Below are 26,890 nucleotides of genomic sequence, written 5' to 3'. Positions count from 1 at the left end.
CTAGTTAGGATCCTGCAAATGTCTGCTGATTTTGTATACAGAGAAAATCCCCAGAATTTTTAAAATTAGGCTGACTGATAGGTGGCACGACATACACAGTCTTTTTATGTGAAATATCAGTCTTCCATTTTACAGACCTTCCTGATCACTGGGCGATAGCAAGAGAAGAGTTACTTTCCTTTCAGTAGCTTCAAAAATTACTGAAAAAAAGTTCCACAAAGAGAGAGGCAATCCATAAAGTTGAGGGCATCATTTCACAGCCAGACATCCACTCACACCTGCCTCCTCAGCAGAGGCAGGGAAAGGTGGGAGGGTTTTGAATGCACCAACAGGAAAAAAAAAAAAAAAATCAGCCCCAGGCTGAGCAGGATTGGCGTGGCATGGCTGAGGCAGGTGAGGGTGGCACTCCCCCAATCAGTGGCACAGAATGTTCCAGCAAGAGCTGTGCCTGGAAGCCACAAAATGGCGTCTGGGAAGAGGTGGGGCTTGCCACCTACATCAGGAGCTGCAGTTTCCCAAATGGCTTTTGGCTTGGCTCGTCATGCATTAAGGACTGGGGTGAGGATGACTACATACATGCGTTTTTCTTTCTTTTGATTAGGACATGCAATGGTTTGATGCCCCTTGGCTGCCAGCCCCATAATTTTTGAGGGCTTTGGGCTCATGCTGGGGTTGTGGCTGGTAGGGTGTGTCTGGACTTGGGTGTTGCACCAGTCACAGCTGTCAGCAGTAGCAGAACCCAATATCTTCTAGGTTTTCTGGATGTCAGTGTCTTGTGTAGCATTTTGGGCAGAGACTGACGGGGAGCCCTACAATGAAACAGTATAAAGAAATGTTGGGGAGAGCACCCATAAATTTTCCTGTCAGGGTCCCAGCTTTTCCCTCAGAGGTAAGTTTTGCTGTGCAGGTAGGTTTGCGTTAGTTCAGGAATTGGATAAGTATAATGGATATCATGGGTTTATTCCATGACTTCGGAATGTTAATGTTGTTTCCTAGCCATAGAAAGCATTTTACATGACCTTCCTGTGAGCAATCTTAACCAGTTTGCTTCCAACCTTTTAGCACATGCAGTTGGCTTTAGCTGCTGAATCTTTAAATGCTATGGGCCACACAAGCCAAAAATCAAAGGCAAAACCAATAACCAGGCAGATGTAGGAACTGGGAGAACTGCAGAACTTAGAGGTGTAATTGAAGCCAGCTGTTCAGGTGGTTACCAGGTGTTTTCCTGTTAAAGCTGTAGGGTCTGAGGAGCCTACAGGCTCAACACTACCTCCCACCTCCTGTGTGGCCGTTAATAAGCTTGTGGTTCAGGACTGTGGGCCGTAGGGGAGGAGACTTGGGCTCTCCTCTTGAAATTGGCTACCTGCTTTTTTTCTCTGTTTATGGTCTAGGTTTCCATCACCTCCAAAGCTATTCCTATTAAGAAACTGTATGTGGAATGATGTGTTTACTGGCAATGTCAGCTGATGTTTTTAATGATATGATTAACTAACAATTACTTTCCTTACTTCTTCCTCAGTCTTTCTGCAGAGAGTTGTGAGAAGAGCATGTTGAGATCTATTCTTGATGAAACTGTGCAACTGTGCTTCTTTTAATTACTATCTTAGCAGACACTATATCCGCATAAATCCAATGTACGAAACCTGGCAGTGCATATTTAGGGCACTGAAAACCTGATATCGGTTTTCTTGGGTCAATGCATTAGTAATGACTGAAATAGTGATTTCTTGGATTTCGTTTTCTTTTATACGTGGTATTCTTTTACAAAATCAATTTCTAATGACCGTTCACTGGCTGTTAACATATATTAGACTACTGCATTTTGGATTTTGTTCTTGATATAGAATTGATTTATTTGGGCTAACTTTCTGCCCAGTCATGCTTGACTTCAAAGCACCCAGGTATTTTGAGTCGATAGATTACAAAGCTAAGGTAATTTGTGATGATCAGGGTGACTTGCTTTTCTTCTGCTTTTCTCACACAAATGTTTCCACAGATCTGTATTGTACATGTCCTTACACATAAAATTTGACTTTTACTATTTTTCATTCTTGTAAATTACTTATCTTGGCACTAAGGCAGATACCGAGTCTTCTATGCTGGTTATGGCTCTATCTCAAAACATAAAACATAATTGTATAACGTATGAAGGGAAGTTGAACTTGTTTAATAATAAGTCATTGAATGCAAATCCAAATGCCTTCCTTTTGCAAGACATAAATTCAATCTGTTAATTTTACCTGCTATTAACTCCCCTGGAGGCAAGAGAGTTCACACCAGCTGTTAGTGAGTGGTGGTGAAGCTTACTTTTTTCATGCAGAATTCCCTTATCTTTCATTTATGTTATGTGGTTCTTTAACTGAATAACCCTTGTGCTTTCATAGTTGCCCTCAAGGAAAAGTGTATCTTGCAATGTAAAGATTGGTCAAGCTGTGGTTCAGCAATGTTTGTCTCTTTGCCCAGTAACATTGTTTTAAAGTGTAAGGCACCCATCCTTAAAAGTTTATCTGAAATAGCCTTAAAATAAAATGCTTTCAAATAATTCACCCTTAGTAAAAATATAAAAGTATAATAAATATATATAATATATTTATATATTATCACATATTATAATATTATATATAATTAGTTATAATAAATATATAATTATACATATAATATTTTATTATATATATTATATATAAACTATATATAATAAAATATTATATATATTATTTATTATAAAATAGGATTTCTTCCCGCTTCTCTAAGCTTACACTGAAGACTGTGGTGCTCTATTTAGTTCCTGATGTCTTCTCTGTATTTCAGATGAAATGCAGAATAGTGTACCTTAAGGTCTGAATGAAGCCACATTTTAGGAAAGGGTCATTTCCTATGCTGATAACTAACTGAGATAAAGCCACACTTGTTTTGTGGTTGTTCAGCTCATTCCTTAGTATTAAGGGGAAAAAAAATGAATCATAGCAATTTCAGGAAAGAAGTGTATTTTAGGTTCGGTGTCTGAAGGAAAAATAACCATCCTGTGATTTTATCCTAGACAATTTTAGTGAGTACTAAAATAAATCACTCCTTTTTCCTTGCTTATGTTCCTGTTTTATGTTTTTCTGTAGTGTTTGTCTTTCTGTGTATTCAAATATTTCATTCTATTTATTTTTTGAGCTTAACATAGTTTTTAAGAAAACCTTACAAAGCATTGACTACAACTATATGTCATTAAGTATATCTGATTTTTCAGCTCCCCTGAAATTACTACTGTTGTGCATCAGCAGAGTCAAAGCACTTTAGTACATCAGTTAATTTATTGACAGCATGGTTTAGTGGGAGTGTCAGTAGAATGATAAGCCAACTAGTTCCTATGCCTCTTATTATACTTTTAATCAGGTTTAGCAGAAATACATTTAATATGAGATTCTACAATCAGACAAAAATAGCAGTGATCCAGCCTTAAGATTTTCTGTTTATCCATCTCATCCCTAATAGCAGTCAAACAATGCAGGTAGCATGGATATGGCTTATTACAGCTGAGACAGATACATGGTTGCTCTGTTATAATTTACCAAGATGGCAAAGTAACTATGGGTAAGATATGCATGCTGTACATGGTGTGGTTCTAAGAGGTGCTAAATGGAGCAGAATTAAAATGAGAAATTCTTGACCTCATGGCAACTGAAATTCAGAGAAAGTGACTTTAAAAGTTTTTCTTAAAGTTTCATGCAGGAACTTGCAACTTTTACTGCAACTCTTTTGGAAGAAATACTGGAGTTTTGAAGAATAACAGAACAGGTTGTTTTCCTTGAAATTTCGTATTACTCATGATAGGGAATCAGTATGTTAATTTTCTGGAAAAAAAAGTCTTATTAAAAATTTTGACTGGCCACACGATTCTGTAAGAGCATGAAGAGATACGGGTTGTTGCAAAAATCATAGCAGGCATGGAACTAGGCAAAATGCCCTTTAGCAATTGAGACAGATATAGCTTGTTCATTGACTTCTGGCTGTGGCTGTGCTCTCTGCCTCCCAAACTATTCCACTATTTCTGCTTTCTGTTACTGTGTGCTTTCCCCTTCAATTTTAGCTTGGAAGAACATGTGCTAAAACAAAGTAACTAAACAGCATTGTTCGTTACAAAAGGCAATTCTGAAGTGGTCAGTGCATTGTATACTAGGGCAGATGGATGTGTTTGAGAACTACTGGCACAGATCTAACCTTACAGTCAGAACTGTACAATCTCCTGTCTTATCTGGCTAGTCAGTCCCATTCCCCTCGGAAACTTCCACACCCCTCTAATCCATCTAGACTGGGCATTTAAAATAATTCCATTTCAGTGCTTTCTCCTTACACACAAGTGTAGTATGGTACAAGAAAGTTGTACAGGAGATGGAACTTTTAAAACATGTTCATAGAAATAGTTTAAGTTACAAGAATAGCTCAGTACAGAATGTTCCTGGCTGCAGGAAAGAAGACCCAACTCAAACGCTGTCAGATTTCTGGAATCAGAAAGGTATTGAATGTTGGAGGTAGTTCAGAGGGAAGAGTGAGCTGTAGGGACTCATACAAAAAGCAGCATTACAGGAGTGAAATACGTGGAGTTTGGCTGAGTAGTGGGTACAGAGAGACATAATGTCACACAAATGTTTGAAGGATCTGAGTACCAAAAAGAGAGTGGAATTTTGAAAGGGGAAAAAATAAAAAAAAATTCTAGGGGCAATGGGTGAGGTTTTGTGCAGCACATCAGGAAAATATGAGAGAGTTCTGAGCTCTGGAATACTGGTGAAGTAGCTGCCCTGAGACTAGAACGGGCACCAAAGGAACTTTTCAGTACTGGGTAGGATCTTGCTTTCCCACAAGTTGAATTTTCTGGATGTAATTTGTTGCTTACTTTTAGACAAAATGTCTGCCACTTCCAACATTTTTTTTTAAATAATGAAATCTGTACCACCATTAATTCCAAAAGCTATTTTGGTGGTAAAGCACTGAAGGATTCATACCTTATCCTTTATCCTGTTATAGTGCAGAGGACCACTAAACCCCACATTAAAGGAGTCACATGAGATATGCAAAAGGGCACCTGCATAAAAGGCTTTATCTTGATGTAGATGAAAGCAATCATGGTCCCTTTTTGGAAAAAAAGAAAGCAGTACTTTTCAAGCTGCAGACATCCCCATATCTTGGGGACTTGGACTTAAACTGAAACAAGCATAATTCATGCTTTGTGTAGTTTCTACTAAGTGGAGACTCAAAATGCTTCTCTTTATTGAGCCATCCTTTAGTCAGGTGCAAAATCAGACAAAGCCCTGAAAAGTCCTTCCATGTATGTTTTTGCTACCAAAACTGTTCCATGTGACTTGTCTCTATGAATTTTTTTTTGTGTGTATATGATGCCACACTACTTAAGTTTCCAGAATAGCTCTTTTTAGCAGGTCATTTTCACATGCTGATGAGATTTAAAACTTACTAATTCAATTGCTGAAGTAATATAACAATTTGGCAAAGGAAGAGGAGCAGGACTTTATTGTGAAAATGCTTCTGTAACCATTAGCAAATCTGATTTAATGTCAGGCTAAACTGTTAATCCAAACCAAAATCACTTGTTCTTGGAGATGCTGAATAATAGCAGGTACCTCCGATAGCAAACCCCCAAGTCTGGCTGTCTTGCTGTTGTGGGTTTTGTTTTTTTGTTTTTTGATGTAGAGGAACGCTTTGACACAGAAAACCATCACCACACAAAATTGGTAGCAGGAAAGAATCTCTGACCGAAGAAAACACTGAGAAGTTTTTATCTCATGATCTGTTTTCCAAGATACCAGAAGGATAATATAAGAATTGGAGAGGAAGGTCTAACTAAATATGCTAAATACCTGAAGTCTTGCTGAGTCTCCTGAAAGATTAGTGGAAATAGATGGAATGTTTGGGGTTTTTTTAATCTTTTTTAAATACCCAGTGGTGCGGCATGTGACTTATTTCTGAAGTGGATTCTGAAATGTTGCACATTAAAGGGCTGATTTCAAAGGATGTCAAATATCTGTCAATAAAATTGGTAAGCTGCAAAACTTGTTCTATTTACAAAACTGGATAATGCGTCTACAAGATAAAACATCATATATAATAGCTAGTGAAGGTAGAGCTTAAAGTTGGAGTTTCACTTGCACGGAGGGCAGCCCTGAGTGGGAACTCCCTAGAAGAAATTTGGGCTGCAGTTCAAGAAGATTTGGCATTACAGAATTCTTGTGTTACCTCTTGTTTCAAGTTAGGAAAAAAAGAAAGGAGAAAAAAAAATGAAAGAAAAAGGTAATCAGCTTTTCAAATCAGAATAAAAAATAAATTTGTGTTTTTTTTAATACCCCCAACTTCTTCATTGAAATGGTGAGAACATAATTTATTTGATAAAAAGCTAGCTTTTTCATTGAAAGTTGAATGACATTGAAAGTTGAAAACATCTTGTTTTGTGCTTTCATCCAAAAATGGAAAAACTTTTCAATGGAAGCTTTAGAGGAAAAAAAAAAAAAAGTATTGTGGAAACTGGTCTATGTTACTTGGCCAGAGGTATTCTAATATAATTGAGATAATTGGCAGGGGGTGGAGGGGGTGGGGACGACAAAGAATTACAAATGCTGAGAATGCTGAGATCTTCAGAATTTTGTTGAACACTTACACTATTTTTCCTCGAAGTTAACAATTAAGCATAAACCTGAGATTGAAACTTTACTTTTTTGTAGTGATGCTTTCTGAAAACAGGGAAAGATATCTAAAAACATTTTCTTTAAAATAGTATTTATGATAGACATGCTAGTGTCTAGAAGTATATTTATTGCCTCACAAATGCATCTTGAAGTAAAATTGTACTGAAGTATTGTACTGAAGTACTGTACTTCAGTGGCCACTGAAGCAAAAATAGAACAATTAGTAACCCAAGTGAGCAACATGGGGAGCTGAAAGGAGCAGGCTAGTGAGGGATGACACAGATAGATGCCAGCAGTAGAGTGGGAAAATAAAGTAGAACATCTTTTCAATTTACTTAATTGTGTAATAAAAGTAAAAGAAATCTTACTTCTTGAAGTAATGCACTGAAAGTTTGTGCACAAAATATTCAAAGCATGGCACAGTTTGAGAAAAGGAAAGGTGATAATACCCTGCATTGCTGGAAACTAGACTGTAGTTTTTCTTTTGGTGAAGGTCATGCTAATTCCGAACGCTGAAGCAAAGAGAGACCTGGTTGCTCATTTCAGGTCTGCTTCTAACCAGCTATTTTCCCCAGTTTGTGTTACTCTTTATTTTTTACATTATATCTGTCCTGAGTAAATCACAGATCTTCAGGGATGTGGTGGACTCAGGTGACTTTGACCTCAATCTTGTCTGGAGCTAGCAGGTGTTACAGTAATACAAACTGTATCTCATAATTTAGAACTCCAAGATAATGATACAATATAACTTACTATGCATGCTTAATGTGACAAATTTGTGTCCAAATATAATGGAAGTATTGTTTAAGTAAGAATATAATTTTTTCAAAGCATGTGATAGGTATGCGGAAGGGGAAAGAAGGGGTCTTGCTAAAGTAGTAAGGCTTTTTTATTCCGTGCTTGGAAAAAGTTCAGACATCTGTGCCATGAGATGATGTTAAAAATAATAATAATAATATAAAAAAGTAATAGGTGTGCCAACCAAAACCTGTGAAGTGGTATTCAAAAGATTACAAAATTCCCAACACTTTTTTTTCCCTAGATGTCTCTTACGTGGAAACACTGAAGGGGAAAAGTATAGTGATCCAACACAGCATGGATAGTACTACATATTCTGAGGCCAGTATGTGATGCATTCTTTACCATGTCAGCTATTAGTGAAATATGAGGAAACAAAAGTTTGAGAAGCTTTTGAATTTCTTTTGTGCAAGAAATTAGGCTTTGATTTCCTAATAATGATGAAATTAATTTTATATCCAAGACATTGGACAATGCACCCTTGGTAAGCAATGAAGAGTATGAAAATCTCACAGACAACGAATGTTGAACACTGTCTAATAGTCTTATCACTTCCTGTAGCAGCCTTGGTTGAGAGAGCTGTAATTAATCATAAGAAAATGACAAATGGTCAAGGCTATGCTGAAGGCAATGGCCCTGATACTTGACATTGTAATGCAGCTGGGGAAAAGCTTGTCAAATCAAGGTTGTGTTAATTTATTAGGCAGCTATCCTTGTTAGTCTGAATAAAAGGAAGAAAAAACGGTGGAATGCTACAGCAAGTATTTAATATTTGGGGGATTTTCATCATATGTATACTTGAAAGTAACTACATTCATCTGACTTCTGGTCCAGATGTGTGTTTACTTGTCATTCATGCTTCATGCCATTCTGCTATTGTGCAAGTCTGTTTTTCTGTAAGTGGAACTGAAATCTTAGGTTGGCCAAGCATGGGATCAGCTGCTTGTCAATAAGCGACATGTCTTTCACACCCTATCTGGTTTAATTCTAGTCAAAATAAATGTTTAAAAATATTTGCTACAGGTCCTCTGATTCTTCATACATATAGTCTGCAAAAAGTCAGCAAAGCCCCATGGTTAAATTACTGGGTTAGAACTCAGAGTTGTTGGATTCCAGCCTTGGATGTGCTGTTGATTCCCTGTGAATACTTAGTTAGGTTTTATGTTTTTGTTTTTGTTTTGTTTTGTTTTGTTTCATTTCATGTTTTCTGTCATGCCCATTCCAATCATGATTCCTAACAGGAACTCTTTTAGTTATATAGGTTCCAACAAAATTTTAAATAGGAATAAAATTATCCAAGAGATAACTTTTGAAGATAAAACTAAGCAATTTCTTGGCTTTCAGCATGCTGTAGTTAGCCTCTTAGGAGGGTTTTGTTCCTTTTTTGTTTGTTTGTTTATTATATGCTAACTAACAAGGCAAAGGCTTTTGACTGAAGCAAAGAGAATAAGATATGACAAGCAACGTCCAAGAATCCTGGATCCTTGTGTCCTTCCAACAGTAATACACAGTCCTTACATTGTGTTATTGTGTTCCCAGGCTTTGGAGAGCATTATTACACTGTCCAAACAGGCTTATCTAGGAAATGGACCTTCTGGGACAGGAAACACTCTGCTAGTTCACCCCAAGAAACAGCATGTGTGTATCCAGCACAGATGCTGCTCTAGCTATGATATATTGGTAGTTTCATAGTCCTGTAATCTGTAACTCCAATTTTATGACAGAGCATAGGTAGCAGTTATATAAAACATAAGGATTCTGAAGAGTCCCCTAATCTTCCTTAATCTATTTTTCTTTTTTGAAATTTTAAAATATTCAGTAAGGATACAAAAGATCTTTCATATACATTATGACACTTCAAATTGACATTATTTTTCTCTAAATATTGACTGTTTGGCTGTTTACTAGTTAAAATTGCATTTGACCACTATTATATGTTAGACCAGGATGTGATAATGTGTGATACGGCTGCTTTTGCAAGGTCTCCAGGTGGCTACCACCAGCTCATCACTCCTATTTTTCACTACTCATTAAATTATCCTGGGAAGAGTGGACTAATCTAACTGTAACATAACCCCTCCTACAAAAGTGAGTAATTTTTTGCGTGATCAGTTGATTACAAAGACTTACACCATTTTGCAGGATATGCCTGCTTAGAGATACCTTTTGCTGAATGTTAAGCATGTGTCTACTGTAATGCAATTCCAAGCACTGCTATAAATCTGTCTCTATGTATGTCTAAGACATGGTTGGAGTGAAAAATTATTTGATGAATTGCCAATTAATTTCTTGGTTTGCTCTGTAGGCTGGAGGTGGGGCTCCAGTGGTCTACTGATATGCAGTGTTTCCCCTGCCAGACCTGGTATTCCTCATGTTCAGAGAATTCTTGCTGCTCTATTGGCCTGATACGGTTATAGTCCTCTGGCTTGTGTTGTGGGTTTTATATACGTGCTATGGTGCTTAAATATAGAAGCTATATATAGACTGCTTTGGACATACCTTCTATATAAGATTATATTAGTGATGAAGTCCCAAGGACTGGTGCCACAACACTGCAGAAGCAAGAGCAACCTACTGCCCCTGCTTGCCAAGAGTTGAGAAATGGACTGGCTGTTATGGTTCTGTTGAGATTGGCCACCCGTCAAATACAGAGCAACATACAGTGACCAATTTTTGACTGGAAGAGGGAATTGAGACATGGTAACAATTAGAGATAATTCTTGAAGTGGAATTCTTGACAAGTATCCTGGTGCAGGGCAAAGATACTTTCACATCAGTGGTGCAGTCAAAGATGGCCCCAAAGCAATTGGCAAGCTGGGATGAGGCTTGTTTTCTTAGTTCAAGTTAGCTGACTGAAGATGGTGAGTCTGTATCTTTTTTTTGTTTATTTCTAAGGCTCAAGACATGAAAATGTGTCTAAAGTCTTTCATTTCCACCTATTGAAAATGCTTTAAAAAGAAATAAACAGATGGCTCTCATTAGCAAAAGAGTGCTTTAATTTTTTGCACATTTTAAATTTTATTTTCCTTTCAATGTTTGTAAGTAAAATGGTATAAAATTAAGACATCACCAGAGCAATTGAATTTCACACATTTCAGTCCATGAAAGGAGAGGTGGACTTCATACAAATTGCAACAACTGATGCAATCTCGGCATCACAATTATTTATTATGATCAACAAATGCATTCTGAGGGAACAAAATGCTATGAGGCTGGCCCTTACACATGTTACTTAAGCAAAGCTCATTTTGAAAGTCCTGTGTACAACTGGGAGTTTTGTCTCCACAATTCAACCAAATAATTTTTATTTTAAGCTGGAAAAATACAGAACTCATCATTTTAAGGAACATGTGCAAGAAACTAGATAAAATTTACTATTGGTATAAATTGCCAAAGTTGCAGGGGATGTCAGTGGAGTTATATAATTCTCACCACAAAATAATCTCCCAATAGCATGCTGTGGTGGTCACTTGGCAAATGTTAAAATACTTGGATTCTTCTTATAGCTCAATAACTGACTGGTGTTTAACCAGAGGGCAAAGAGGACCCTAATGCCCCCTCCTGAAGAAACAGGGGTTGTTAGAACTAATGGCTTCAGTTTGTGTCTACTGTTCATGCTTCTTAAATTGTTTCAAGCCACAACTTCAGGTCCAAGATCAAAATGTGTTCAGTCAAAATACAATTTTGGTTTAGATTCACAGGGGAGAGACAATACTACTTAGGTATTAGCAAGTCCTGGCTTTCCTAGATGTGTTATGTGTTGGACTTCTTCAGAGCGATCCATAGGATCTGTCCAGAGGAGATTCCTTGTAGCACTGCAATGAACAGCTTGGAGTTATGCTATGGGCAGTGGTTATGTCATGTGGTTTGTGTATTAATGTGCCAATAACATTGTTCTCAAACATGAGCAAAAGGTTTAATGTCTATCCTGTAAACAGTATTACATTTTCTCAAGGTTTGTTTTATGTAGTAGAAAATGAGTCTGATCTCTCCTGTTTCTTTGAGAAAAATGTTGAAAACTGGAGAACTTGTAGATTTGCAACAACACAAAATTAAGTTGGCTCTTAGGAGAGAAGAATTCTCTGTCCCTTTAAAAACAGATTTGGGTATAAGGTATATTTTCTAGTTCCAAGAGATCTTTTTTTTTTTTCCTGAAAAAAGTGTTTATTTTTGGTACTACTGTACAACATTCTGAGTTGAAAAAAAAAAAAGAAAAAAGCTTAGCAGTTCATTTACATTGAGGCATTTTATTTTGAGCTTAACCTTTTAAAACACTAGATGTTTTGATACAAGCACTTTCATTTTACTATAAAAACTTACAGCTTTTGATATTTAAATGCATTGTTTTAGATGAGGAAAGTTTCAAAAAATAGCTTGTCAAAATCTGAGTAAAATACTTGGCATGATTCTCCCATGCAAAGTTTTTTTTTCCTTGATATTTAAACAAAAAAAAATGTTCTGTGTCTGATTGAAATGCTTTGGACACAGTTCTCTGGACAAACTCAGCTGTTTTATCTAGGCTGCTGGGGAGACCAGAGAGCTTTATCTTGGTTTTGCTTTTCTGTGATTTTTGGGCTTCTTGGGGGTTCAGTTCAGAATCCATATGATTCAAATTAAAGGAAACTTGCTTTACCTCCTTTCTGTTAGTTTTAGTTTTTGAAAATTGGGTGTAAATGACACTGGTGCCATTTGTTTTCTTGGAAGCAGTTCAGATGTCATCTCGACAATATTCTAGACCTCAAAGCTTTAGACATGTCAAAAGATCTTTTTAGAGGATCCTCCTGCCTTATGGCCAAATTAAGTCCCCTGCATCAGTTAGAGAAATGCTCTGTCTTGTTCCGAAGTTTCTAGAGATGTAGGGTTCACATACTCTGTATAATGTATGCCAGTGCTGAAATAACCTTTCTGTTTGAAAGCTCTTCTTGCTATCTACCCTGCAACCTCTTTACTTTTTTTTTTTCCTTACTGCTTTTGTTCCCTCTTTCACAATGAACATAGTATTGTTAAGAACAGTGTTTTTAGAGACCACAGGTGGCTCCACCCTCAGTTCTTCTCACCATGCATATACATCTGCATTTGTACACCCATATGTGCACAGGGTGTGTCTTGTTAGAACCAGGGCAGTCTCTGCTGAGGATAACCATTTGTTTGAACAAAAGTAGGAAAATTAGGTCCTCATAAGCATTTTACAAAGCTGTCTTTTATCATCTGAGATGATTCCTGCATGAACCAGATAAAGTTATCATAGTAACAAGTCAATTATATGCCAACATTTTTGCATGAAAAATAATAATTTCCAGCAGAAAGTCATACACAGTGCTGGATAATCTGAATACCTTTAAATTCATGGGAAAACAGCTGATTTTTAAAGTAGTGCTGCCTTACGTTCCTTATGTTACATTTGGATTCAAATGTAGATGCCCATATTCTTGGATGCCACTTCTATAAAATGCCAATTTTGTGCTGTCACATTGATACCTCTTTCTTCAAGTGATACATTTTTTTTAATAATTACCACACTGCAACTACCTTGGATGAGTTAATAAAGAATTAACTAAAAGTTACACTAAAACTTGGAATCAGTCTAGTGGGTATCAGCTGAGGAAAAAGTTCAGAGGTGGAGGGACAGAAATAGCAGTCCTTTCACAATGTTTGTGTGAATTTACATGAAGTCTAGGAGATGTTTGGGAACCGGCCAAAACCAGGATGCTCTACCATTTACTGATCTGTTTTGAATACTGACTTCCTTTTGCTCAATCAGAAGCATGGTTCATGTTTTCTCTCCTTGAAGTCTAGAACCTCTGATCATATAAGGCAGCATTTGCTCCACTAAAGCTGTCTATGCAGACAGAACATCCTTCTGTTTTGTAGCTATACACTGAAATAGAACAGAGTTGTCTTTTGACTATGCCTGTTTACTTAGCTTCAGAGACGATTTGTTTCACCTTCTAAGGAACTAAAAAGTACAAGGCCTGATCTTGGACTTACTTAGCTCTATTTCATACCTCATGTAACTTCATGGGCCCTAATGGAGTTACTCATCATTTACAGAGATATCCATTAGATCAGAATCGAGCCTCCAGCTTCTGTGTGCTGCTGGTTGAGCTGAAGAGTACATAACCAAATTTCAGCAGCAGTTATCTGATCTCAGCATAACAGATAAAAAGTCACTCCCAAGAGTAGAAATCACCTTGAGCTGGTAGAGAACAGAAAAAGGCAATTATGTGAACTGCATGCTGCTCTATCAAGAGCAAACATTAGAAGGACTCGGCTGAAATAAACTTGCCATGGCAATACAATTTCAACATTTGTCGATTTATTGCACAGATTCAGAAAAGCAAATAGAAAAACAAAACAAACAAAAAAAAGAATTCCAATTAAAATTATTGACTTTTCATTTTGTTTGAAAAATCAAGATTTTTCTAATGATCCTCCCTCTTCCTCTTCTGCTCCTGGTTGCAAACAGTAAGGAAAGCCTTTTCTTTCCTGTGAGGGCTGTACAAACTCAGGAGTTCATGAAAAGTTTTCTGAGACTATGGTATCTACTCTAAACCCTTAAGATTAGAAAATCCAACAGTGCCGTAGATATTTACAGCATGGTTTCACTGGTGGTTTGTTTGTTTTTTAGGAACATAATAAGCCATAGACCCTTCTGAGATTCAGGCACGCATACCTGAGGGCAACAAATGCCCACAAACTTGCAGACATTGCCACAATATTTTCTATATGTTGTCCAGTTAAATCTTTAATGTGAAAGGGATTTAGAGTCCTGAACTTTTGGAATACTGTATCTGTAGAGGATGCTTTCAGTAAAGGATCCTCTGAAGTACAAGGCCAATAATGTTGTTCCATCAGATGAGCTGTAGGCAAACCATATATTTATGTACCCCCATGCAACCTTTTTTAACCAAATGTAGGAAGGCCTTTTTAACCAGATTTTCTTCTGCTGTTTTGTTTGAAGGCAGCATTCTGAATGTGTATCTATATAAAAACAAACTATAGCTATTCTTTCTTCTAGCTGCTAATGACCTGTATAGGTGTAGTCACATATTTTTCTGCCTAGCAAGTTCTCCTCTGATGTTTATTCTCTCCCTGGAATGTGGTTTTGTTCCATCAAGCTCCTGTTGCCTTTGGTATTATTCTCCTGTCATCTTCAACCCATCCCCTACATCTTCTGTCTTTTCTAATAGGACTTTCTTCTCTACTGCTGTCTGAAGGCCTCTTTCACTTTGCTCTTAGTAAAGTGATGCTCTTCTTTTCTTTGCCAGATTCTGTCCCTCTTAGAGAGATGGTCTGATGGATGCCTTTGCCGTTACATCCTCTTTCAGCTTTATTTTTGGCTTCTGCAGGCCATCATTCCTGGCACACTGTCTGCTTAAGAAGTCCTTGTCTGCCACAACCATTGGCTTGGGGCACCACTGGCTTCCCATTCCTGTTCCAGTACATATTTTCTCCCTCAGTCTTAAGCCCCAAACTGAAAATTTAAGCTCTCAATTTCATAACATGGTGATTCTGTCAATACCGCTTTCTGAGCCCTTGCCCTTGTCAATACCTCTGTCTGAGTTTATACTTTTGCTAATTTCTGGCCAATCTCAGATTCTTTGCTTTTGCAGGAGAATATCCTGTGTAAGAGAATAGGAGGTGATAACAGTACTGAGCTTGTTTTCCTGAGAAGCCTTTAAAAAGTGATTTTGTTCTGAGTCTTTTTATTTTCCAGTTGTCCTACCAACAAGAACAAAAAGTTAGTACGTTTAATGGCATTAGGAGTCGTAAGTTGAAATTAGGGCAATTTAGAACGTCTGTACTGTTGATTTGTTGATATCCTTATTAGGGCTACTGCTGACAAGCTACTGAAGCAGTGTGGGGGATAAATTCACTGCTTCGCTAAGCTCCCACTTTAATACTCCACATCTGTGCTCAAGTGCACTGTTCTTCTTCACCCTTTGTTGAGAAATTTTCAAGCTTAATAATAGAGAGTGTGGTCCTGTACCCCTCCAGGAAGACTGAGGCATTGTAGTTACTTGGTTTAAAAAAAAAAAAAAAAATGTATTAATGAATGCAAACACCTAGTGTTGATGCCAAACCAATTGCTTTGCCAGCCCTTGAAGCACTGGTTTTATCTTTAGCATTGATCTAAACATTAAGGAAAATCTGTGAGGAGATGAGCCACTTACTGATTTGGTCTTCAAGGCTTTCTTGTATGTCAGCTTCTGTGAGAAAACTGTGTAACAGAGAAAATTGGCAAAGAACAACTTTGTTTTGAATTGGCAACCCTTCCGTTTGGGCATGTGTTGCATGTGAGTGTTCAGTCTTTCTGTTGCTCTTCTATTGTAACTATTGGTCCATTTCTAATCAAAGTAATCAAGAAAAGGCTTCGGTGTGTGTTTTGACACTTTTCTTAGAATCTGTGCCCAGAAATAGGGAATTCCTTTATTGCTAGTAATGCATCATCTTTTATGTGGCAGTGATAAGATGATCTGGTATTTTGGTTTGGGTTCTGAATGTTGATTTCCCTCTACAGGTGTTACTCTACTGATGGCTTCTATTGCTACTGTAGATGACACTGCAGCTAAGGTAGAGGTGCCTGTGCTCAGCACCACATAGAGCAGTCTAAGCAGCTGGTAAATAGAAATGGACAAGAAGGCGACTTATCTTTAGTAGGTCAGTGACGGGACAGAACATAGCTGAAGTCTCTTGGATTTTGAGGATATTCCAGCTTCTATTCTGTCTGTAGAGGGTCTTCTTAAATAAGAATTGTAAATTACTAATGTAGTAAGAGGAAAGATATAAGAGTAGTTCAAAGTACTTACAATATGATTATATCTTGCCCTGTCCAGCAGCTTTAGCATACTCCTTGCTTCATTGCAATATCCCAGGAATAGCACAATTCAGAAAAGATCTTGGTAAAGCAATATTCCTTTTTACTTTACCTATTTCCTCTTTTAAGAAGGGATATCCTGAGTATTGGGTTAGGAGCTTACAGGAAGGCTTAGATATAATACTGTTCTTACTTTGTAGACTTAAAAAAAAAAAAAAAAAAGCCTTGTAAGTCAGACATCTAATGAGTGAGAGGTCCAGGAAAAATGGGAAGCTTCCAGAGAAATGAAAGGTTAGTTGTTTTTTTTTTTTTTCTCCCATAAGCTCTGACACAATGAGAATGAAAATACAGAAATAAGTTTAAAAGAAAATATTGTGAGAACAAATAATAAGAATCTCACTTAAAGTATTACCTCTGTGCTTCATCCATTCAATATATTTACTAGTATTTCTGGAATTCTGTCTAGAATAATAAGTATTTCAAATGAAAATATCTCTGAATATGATCACCAGTACATGAAATTCTGCGTTTTATGGGAAAAATTTACTGTTAATTCTTAACACTTACTGCTGTGTTAACTGCATTATAACAAAATAAGAATGCAGTGTTTGCTTCTCTAGAAACATGAGTTTATTTTGCATCTACATTGTAATATTAAGTCACTATTTTCATAGTTATGCCCTTTGAATTTAATGGACACACAAAGAAGATTATAAATATTTACCTAATTCAACATCTTTATTTTTTTCATCAAGATGCTAGCACTTCTTAACATGCGAAACAACATCATTTCTAAGATTTGGTGTATTTCTTGTTATTTGAAATTAAGGAGCATATAAAAGGTACTGTTACTTGCAAATGTATTTTAAGTGCTAATGACATAATAGTTATGCAACACATTTATGAAAGCTTAGTTTTGATAGTTACATATTTCCATGTTTTCTCTAAAATTGCCAAAATGATGGGGGAGTTTCCAGAACCTCATCCCCAGTACAAGTTAGCAACTACAACGTTCTGAAAGTAACAGAGAATTTCTGTTTAGAGGCTACATGGTAATGCAGAAATGAAATGGATGGGAAAAGAAAATGTTGATTTGATTGCTCTGTGCACAGGAAACTGAGGCAGGGTTTCAATGAATTAACCAAGGCAATGAGGGGAGTAAATCACAGAATGGGTATATTTTAAGTGTTTGTATTCTTGTCTCCTGCATTTGAATTGAGTCTTTTTCCTATGTGATAGGGGAACCCAATGTGGTGGTTTTACTCAGATGGGTAGCCGAGCTCCACCACAAGCGCTCTCTCACTCCCCCTCTCCTCAAAGAGGAAGGGGGAGAAAATACAACACAGAGAGCTCAAGGTTTGAGGTGAGAATGGATTAATTAAAGGGAAAGGGAATGGGGAGAAAAAGAAGCAAAAGAAACAACAAGGCCGTGTGGAAGCACAGAGAGAAGGAAAAAAAAAAATTATTCTCTACTTTCCATCAATGAGTGATGTCCGGCCACATCCTGGGAAGCAGGGCCTCAAAATGCGTAGAGGTTGTTCAGGAGGAATAGGCACCTCCCCCACGAGAGCCCCCCTTTTTATTGCTGAGTGTGGCATCAGGTGTTATGGAATTTCCCTTTGACTGGTTTAGGTCAGCTGCCCTGGTGATGTCCCCTCCCCATCATTTGCCCACCCCCAGCCTGCTGGCTCTTGGGGGCTTGGAAGGAGTCCTGATGCTGTGCCAGCACTATGCAGCAATAGACACAACACTGGAGTGATATCAGTGCTGTTCCAGTTACGAGTGCAGAGCACAGCACTGTGTGGGCTGCTGCAGGGAAAGGTGACTCCAGCCCAGACAGACCCAACACAACCTCCACCCCTTATTCCATAACATTTGTGTCATGCTCAGGTACCACACAGTTTAGTATATAGATATTCTCATCACCATTGTTCTCTGTCCATTGAAGTATTTATATGTCTGTACTTCTTTTCATTCCATAGGTCTTTTCCCAAAATGTTCATAAAAACTGTTGATGGTTTCAGCTTCATCTGTCAAAGTGGTCACTCAGGGCAGGTGAAGTTGGTTTTCTTGACACCAGCGCCAGCTTAGCTCACAGCGCTGTTGCGGTTGCCTGGTTCCTTGCGAAGTTGACCTGTCATTGGTTCTGCAGTGTCTTCCTACAACACATAACTTGGATTACAGATTATTTTTCTCCCAGTGTTAAATCTCTTTGAGGCACACACCTGATAGCCCCATCTTTCTGCATTACCCACCAAGTATACCCTGGTCCTTGGGCAAAGACAATCCCACGAGTGGGTTTGCCTTTTCCCATGGCAGGGGCAACCCACACCGCCTTCCCCATCCACTTCCCCACATGCACTACAGGGGCTTTAGCTTCTCCCACAGTGTGTAGGGGTTTTGTTTCAGCAGGACCAGGACAACTGTCAGACCCCCTGTTGTTAACTAGCCAGGTGGCCTTTAGTAGATTTATATCCCAATGTTTCCATGTCCCAGCACCCAATGCTCGTAGCACAGTTTTTAACAATCCATTGTACCTCTCAACCTTCCCAGAGGCTTGTGGGTGATAAGGGATGTGATACACCCACTCACTGCCATGTCTCTTGGCCCAGGAAGTGATCAAATTGTTTCGGAAGTGACTCCCATTGTCGGACTCAATTGTCTCTGGTGTACCATGTCGCCATAGCGCTTGTCTTTCCAGGCCCAAGATAGCATTTCGGGCCATGGCATGGTTTACTGGATATGTTTCCAGCCACCCAGTAGTTGCTTCTGCCATGGTGAGTATGTACTATTTGCCTTGGCGTGTTTGTGGGAGTGGTCTGATGTAGTCAATCTGCCAGGCCTCACCATATCGAAATCCAAGCCATCTGCCCCTGTTCCAGGAAGGCTTTACCCTCATGGCTCGTTTGATTGCAGCACAGGTCTCACACTGGTGGGTAACCTGTGTAATGGCCTCAATGGTCAGGTCCACTCCTCGATCACGAGCCCATCTGTATGTGGCATCCCTCCCTAGATGTCCTGATGTTTCATGGGCCCATTGAGCTACAAACAGCTCACCCTTACGTCCCCAGTCCAGGTCCACCTGAGCTACTTCAATTTTCGAAGCTCGATCCACTTCGCTGTTCTGATGTTCTTCGGTGGTATGATTTTTAGGCATGTGAGCATCTATATGATGTACCTTTACAGCCAGGTTTTCTACCCGGGCAGCAATATCTTGCCACAGAGTAGCAGCCCAGATAGGTTTACCTCTGCGCTGCCAGTTGTTCTGTTTCCATTGCCGCAGCCTCCCCCACAGAGCATTTGCCACCATCCTTGAGTCAGTGTAGAGATATAGTACTGGCCAGTTTTCTCTTTCAGCAATTTCTAGGGCCAGTTGTATAGCTTTCACTTCTGCATACTGACTCGACTCACCTTCCCAGTCCATGGCCTCCACAACTTGTCATGTGGGACTCCACACAGCAGCTTTCCACTTCCAATGGCTCCCTACTGCATGGCAGGATCTGTCAGTGAACAATACATACTGCTTTCTGTCTTCTGGCAACTCATTGTATGGTGGTGCTTCTTCAGCATGAGTTACCTCTTCTGTCAGTACTCCAAAATCCCTGCCCTCCAGCCAGTCCATAATCTCTTCCAGGATTCCCGGGCGGTTGGGTTTCCCCATTTGAGCCTGCTGTGTAATTAACACTACCCACTTACTCCACGTAGTATTAGTTGCATGGTGTGAATTAATTTCTTCTCCTTCTCAAAAACTTCTTCTGTGTTACCTCATACGATGATATCATTGATGTACTGCAGGTGTTCAGGAGCATTCCCCTGTTCCAGTGTTGTCTGGATCAGTCCATGGCAAATGGTAGTGCTGTGTTTCCACCCTTGAGGCAGTCAATTCCAAGTATACTGAATACCCCTCCAAGTGAAAGCAAACTGTGGCCTACATACTGCTGCCTGAGGGATGGAGAAAAATGCATTAGCGATATTGATTGCAGCGTACCACTTGGCTGCCTTTGACTCTAGTTCATACTGGAGTTCTAGCATGTCTGGCACTGTAGGATACAGTGGTGGCATGACTTCATTCAGGCCCCAATAGTCCATTGTTAGCCTCAACCACCATTAGACTTTCACACTAGCCATATAGGACTATTAAAAGGTGAATGAGTCTTTCTGATCACTCCTTGGCTCTCCAGATGATGAAATAACTCATGGATAGGGATCAGGGAGTCTCGGTTGGTGTGATACTGCCTCCGGTGCACAGTTGTAGTTGCAATTGGCACTTGCTGTTCTTCAATCCTCAGCAATCACAGAATCAGAATCACAGAATTGTCTAGGTTGGAAGAGACATCAAGTCCAACCTCTGACCTAACACTAGCAAGTCTTCCACTAAACCATATCGCTAAGTTCAACATCTAAACGTCTTTTAAAGACCTCTAGTGACAGTGACTACCAATTCCCTGGGCAGCCCATTCCCATCCCTCAGCCGCTCCTCATAAGGCTTGTTCTCCAGACCCCTCACCAGCTTCGTTGCCCTTCCCTGGACTCTCTCGAGCACCTCCATGTCCTTCTTGTAGTGAGGGGCCCAAAACTGAACACAGTACTCGAGGTGTGGCCTCACCAGAGCCGAGTACAGAGGGACAATCACTTCCCTAGCCCTGCTGGCCACACTGCTTCTTATACAAGCCAGGATGCTGTTGGCCTTCTTGGACACCTGGGCACACTGCTGGCTCATATTCAGCCGACTATCAACCATCACTCCCAGGTCCTTCTCCGCAAGGCAGCTTTCCAACCACTCAGATCCCAGCCTGTAGCTCTGCTTGGGGTTGTTGCACCCCAGGTGCAGGACCTGCCACTTGGCCTTGTTGAATTTCTTAAAGTTGACCTCAGCCCATCGGTCCAGCCTTTCCAGATCCTCCTGCAGAGCCTTCCTACCCTCGAGCAGATCGACACACTCACCTAACTTGGTGTCATCTGCAAACTTACTGAGGGTGCACTCAATCCCCTCATCCGGATCATTGATAAAGATATTAAAGAGGACTGGCCCCAGTACCAAGCCCTGGGGAATGCCACTAGTGACCAGCCTCCAACTGGATTTGACTCTGTTCACTACAACTCTTTGGGCCCAGCTATCCAGCCAGTTTCTAACCCAACGAAGCGTACACCAGTCCAAGCCACGAGCAGACAGTTTCTTGAGGAGAATGTTGTGGGAAACAGTGTCAAAAGCCTTGCTGAAGTCAAGGTAGACCACATCCACAGCCTTTCCCTCATCCACCAAGCACATCACTTTGTCATAGAAGGAGATCAGGTTCATCAAGGAGGACCTGCCTTTCATAAAGCCATGCTGACTGGGCCTGATCACCTGTTTGCCCTCTAAGTGCTGCGTGATGACTCTCAGGAGGATCTGCTCCATGAGCTTCCCTGGCACTGAGGTCAAACTGACAGGCCTGTAGTTTCCCGGGTCTGCCCTCCAGCCCTTCTTGTAGATGGGCATCACATTTGCTGGCCACCAGTCAACTGGGACCTCCCCTGATAGCCAGGATTGCCGATAAATAATGGAAAGCGGCTTGGCCAGCTCCTCCACTAGTTCTCTCAGTATCCTCGGGTGGATCCCATCCGGCCCCATCAACTTGCATACATCCAAGTGCCATAGCAGGTCGCCAACCATTTCCTCCTGGATAGTGAGGGTCACATCCTGCTCCCCATCCCCTTCCACCAGCTCAGGGTACTGGGTATCCAGAGAACAACTGGTTTTGCCACTAAAGACAGAGGCAAAGAAGACATCAAGCACCTCCACATTTTCCTCATCTTTTGTAACTAAGTTTCTTCCCACATCCAGTAAAGGATGGAGATTCTCCTTAGTCCTCCGTTTTGCACTGATGTATTTGTAAAAACGTTTTTTGTTATCTTTAACGGCAGTAGCCAGATTGAGCTCCAGATGAGCTTTGGCCTTTCTACTTTTGTCCCTGCGCTGCTGTGCAACATCCTTATAGTCCTCCCGAGTGGCCTGCCGTCCTTTCCAAAGATTATAAACCCTCTTTTTCCTGCTAAACTCAAGCCACAATTCTCTGTTCAGCCAGGCTGGTCTTCTTCTCCGCCGCCTTGTCTTTGGGCACATGGGGACAGACCACTCCTGCACCATTAAGATTTCCTTCTTGAAGAGCGCCCAGCCTTCCTGGACTCCTCTGCCCTCCAGAACCGCCTCCCAAAGGACTCTGCCAACCAGTGTCCTGAACAGCTCATAGTCAGACCCCCGGAAGTCTAATACAGCGGTTTTACTGGTCCCCTTCCTAAGTTCTCCAAGAATGGAGAACTCTACCATTTTATGGTCACTCTGCCCAAGACAGTTTCCAACCACCACATCTCCCACCAGTCCTTCTCTGTGAAGAGGTCTAGCGGGGTACCTCCCCTGGTAGGCTCACTAACCAGCTGCGTCAGGAAGCTATCTTCCACGCTCTCCAGAAACCTCCTAGAGTGCTTTCTCTGGGCTGTGTTGTGCTTCTAGGATATATCTGGGAAGTTGAAGTCCCCCTCAAGAACAAGCACTGACAATTTCACAACTTTTGTCAGCTGCCTGTAGAACTCCTCATCAGTCTCCTCATCCTGGTTCAGTGGTCTGTAACAGACCCCCACCAGGATGCTTGCCTTGTTGGCCTTCCTGCTGATCCTAACCCATAGAGACTCAACCTTATGATTCCCAGCCTCAAGTTCTGCAACATCAAAACTCTCTCTGATATAGAGAGCCACACCACCACCCCTTCCGTGCTGCCAGTCCCTTCTGAAGAGCCTATAGCCAGACATTACAACACTCCAGTCATGAGAGTGGTCCCACCACATTTCCGTGATGGCAACCAAGTTGTAGCCTGCCTGCTGCACGATGGCTTCCAGCTCCTCCTGTTTGTTACCCATGCTGCGTGCATTAGTGTAGATGCACTTCAGCTGGGCCATTGCCTTCTCTCCCAGCCTTGCCATTGTTACCCCTGGCACAGCTCTAACAAGCCTTGTTTCAGCCTCATCCCCCTTCTTACCTAGTTTAAAGCCCTCTCAATGAGCCCCGCCAGCTGCTGGCCCAGGATCCATTTTCCCCTTAGAGATAGGGACCCGTCAGGCTGGGTGTCAGGCCATCAGGCCGGGTGTCTAGTAAAGCGCACCATGGTCAAAAGAACAAAATTTCTGTGTTGGCACCAGCCTCTAGGCCACGTGTTTATCAGGTGGGCTTTCCGTGTCCTCTCTGTACCCCTCCCTGCCACCGTAGGGATAGATGAAAACACCACCTGTACTCCAGCTCCATCCACTAACTGTCCCAGTCCCCTAAAGTCCCATTTGATGGTCTTCAGGCTTCTCTCTTCAATGTCATTGCTGCCAGCCTGGACTATTAAAAGCGGATACTAGTCAGAGGGGCGAACCAGGTTGGGAAGCTTTCTGGCAATGTCCCTGACCCTGGCCCCAAGGAGGCAGCAGATTTCCCTATGGGTAGGGTCAGGCTGACAAACAGAAAAAAAAAATCTGTTCCCTTGAGAAGGGAGTCGCCTACAACAATCACCCTTCTTTTTGTCTTGGTGGAGGCAGTCCTGAGGCATGGAGTCGACTTCCTCACCCTACGCATCCTCCTGGGTAGACTTTCTACCTGTTTCTCACCTACCGGTCTCTCAAGCTCCAGGGCCTCAAACCTGTTGTGTAAGGGCACCTGGGAAGGTGGGGCCGGTGTGGGAGGGCATCGCCTGTGATGTCAAGCAGGGACCTGTCTCCATTCCTCCTGAACTTCCAGGTCCCCTTCCTCTGTCCGACTGCAACAGGGCAGAGGATCCACCCCCATTTGGGGTGTCTCACCCCGGTACCTCTCCTTCAGGTCCTGCAGGGAGTTGCTCCACCAGTCTATCTCTCGCTCACACTCCCTGATGGCCCTCAACGTCTCCACCTCCTCCTTGAGTTCCGCCACCAGGCAGACCAGGTCATCCACCTGCTCGCACCTCACGCACACAGTCTCTCTGCCCCCCGCACATGGTAGCAAAAGGCTCAGGCACTCCCTGCATCCGGAGACCTGTACTGCTGCATTTTTGAGCGGGCAGTCAGTCTGGGTGTGTACAAGCTTCCTAGAGAGAGCACTGTGCCTGGTGGAGGCCATTGCAGCTTAGGTAGCAGTAGACCGCTGTTAGAGGAGTTGTTCGTCTTCTGAGAGACCAGGCAGCATAGAGAGCTGCTTAATTTTCTCTGTGCTCAAGGCAACTATGCTGAAAGCCCACCAGTAGCCTTTTGGATCCTTGAAGTACCCTTTCTTGAGGTAATCTGTGCTGAGGATGCACGGAGCCTCTGGGCCAGTCACAATGGTCTGCTTTTGCCACTCATTCCCAGTTAGACTCACTTCAGCTTCCAATACAGTTAGCTCTTGGAATCCCCCTGTCACTCCAGAGACAGAGATAAGTTCTGCCCCTTGGTGGCCAGACAGCATTAGGGTACACTGTGTGCCTCTGTCCACTAAAGCTTTATATTTCTGTGGTTCCAGTGTGCTAGGCCATCAAATCCACACAGTCCAGTAAATCCGGTTGTCCCTCTCCTCTACCTGGCCAGAGGCAGGGCCCCACTAGTTCTGGTTGGAGCATCTATCAATTAATTCTTCCAAATGTGAAGCAGAGGTCTCTTCTTCAGGGTCAGGTGTAATACTAGCCCTTCTACTGCCTCTGGGGGACTGCCCAACAGAAACTGGGGCAGCAATCCTCCTAGGGGCCCCTTTTCTTGCTGCTGTATCTTTCTGCAGCTCACATACCCGAGCAGCTAGGGCCGAGGTCGGTTCACCATCCCACTTCCTCATATATTTCCCTGTGATCACATAAAAAAAAAACAAACACAAGGTACCCCGTGGTATGCATCCTGGATTCTCCCTTGCTTGAGCCAGAGAATGCTGGCACTTGATGGCTGAAAGATTCTTCCGTCTAGGTGAGGAGGAAGCTATGTGTTCTTCTAACCATTGTGAGAGTCTCTCCATAGCTGAAATGCAGGCCCATACTGGGGCAGAGAGGTTTTTTTCATATTTATGAAGCTGGTTGGACACATTATCCAGTTGGCCCCATCCCCTCCTCCCAATCCATTGTTGCCAGTGTGTAGGCATGTGAAGAGGGTGCAGCCCATACAAATTTCCACTACATGGATGCTGTGCATTGGACTTCGTCAGGGTCTTTACATGTCTGGGCATTGTTCAAATCACTATAAATCATCTCCAACACAGCTAATTCCCACAGGTGCTGGAGACCTTTATCCATAGTGGTCCACTTGCCTACTTGATACAATATCTTCCTTGTGGGGATACCTTTCTTTCACAGCCGCTAGGAATCGCCTCCAGAGGCTGAGAACTTGTGCCTCTCTCCCAATTATTCTATCAATGAGCCTTTCTCTAGAGAGGGATCCCAGATGCTTGGCTTCGTTGTCTTCTAGTTGTAGGCTATTGGCCCCAGTTTCCCAGCATCAAAGCAGACAGGTGAGGATGTGCTCACCTGGATGATGACTGAAATCTTTTCTTATTTCTCACAACTCACTCAAGGATAGAGATTGAGTAGTTTCTGATTCATTTATGGTTTCAGTCTCTTCTCCCTGATGTTGCCGTGATGATGCTGCTTTAGAGCTGCCTGCCTCTTCTCCCTCCTCCTTAGGAGGAGCTTCTTCCATTACTAAACAAGCTGATTTCCATTTCCATTGTTTTGTCTTGACTATAGGGGCGACTGATACTATAGATGGTTGGTCCTCAGGGGTGGTCACAGTGTGTGTTATCTCATCATTGAATTCAGAAACTTCCCTATCCCCTTGAGGGTGCTGGGCAATGTTAATTGACATCTGATAGGCGTAAGCCAGACCCCAGCAGAGTGCAGCAAGCTGGTGGAGTTCTCTGGTATTGCCAGGGTCAGGGCGTACATCTTCCAAACATTCTACCAGTTTTTTTTGGATTTTGCACTTGTTCAAGGGTGAAGTTAATAACCATTGGAGGAGAAAACCGTGACAGCTACCTGCCCATATCCCCACACACACCTTGTCACCCAAAACTAGTTTGTCTTGGGACAGGTCCTTGGATGATATTCTTAATAAATTGTTTGACCTTAGGGAGGAAGACAAACACTAGAACTAGTAATAGGAGGATAACATCTGACCAAGGGTATCCAAAATACTCAAAGGCTGCTGCATTTAGCCCACAGGGAGAGAAGAAGGCACCACCTCCGATATTATTCACAGATTGACTGCTAGGGGAGAAAAAGAAGGCGGTGTACTTCTTAATATTTCCAAAAAGATAATCTCCAGGAGACCAGAATGATAACAATGCAGGGCCTGAGTACCAGACAAAACTGAAGGCCAGCATGTTACAGCACAGCATGATAAAGAAACCAAACACAGACTTCAACACGTTCTCTGATTGGATGTAGCGGAAAAAACAGAACAGAGAACGGACTACATATAACATAGTCACACAGAAAAATATTAACAGAAAACCGAACATTGTGACTAGCAGTATGTTAGTTGTAAATACTTTAATCAATTTTACTGTTATCTCAACCCTTGAGCCCCACGTTGGGCGCCAAAAAGGACTGTGGTGGTTTTACTCAGGTGGGCAGCTGAGCTCCACCAC

General features: G+C 41.4%; 1 long non-coding RNA gene across 2 annotated transcripts in view; it reads left to right on the top strand.

Annotated features, from left to right (window-relative positions):
- Positions 1-440: 440 nt before the first annotated feature.
- LOC311420587 overlaps positions 441-26,890 on the top strand; it is a 62,960-nt gene continuing 36,510 nt past the window's right edge. The window contains exons 1-3 of one of the 2 annotated variants that reach the window (XR_014684401.1): positions 441-558; positions 754-889; positions 5,692-5,881. This is a non-coding gene — a long non-coding RNA (uncharacterized lncRNA). Of the gene's footprint in view, positions 559-753; positions 890-5,691; positions 5,882-26,890 lie in introns of those variants that run through there. The other variant, XR_014684400.1, reaches the window with a different exon arrangement.

Source organism: Aythya ferina (genome assembly GCF_964211825.1).
Source record: "Aythya ferina genome assembly, chromosome: 17".
NCBI classification, from domain to species: Eukaryota; Metazoa; Chordata; class Aves; order Anseriformes; family Anatidae; genus Aythya; species Aythya ferina.
This window is presented reverse-complemented; position numbering and strand designations above follow the sequence as displayed.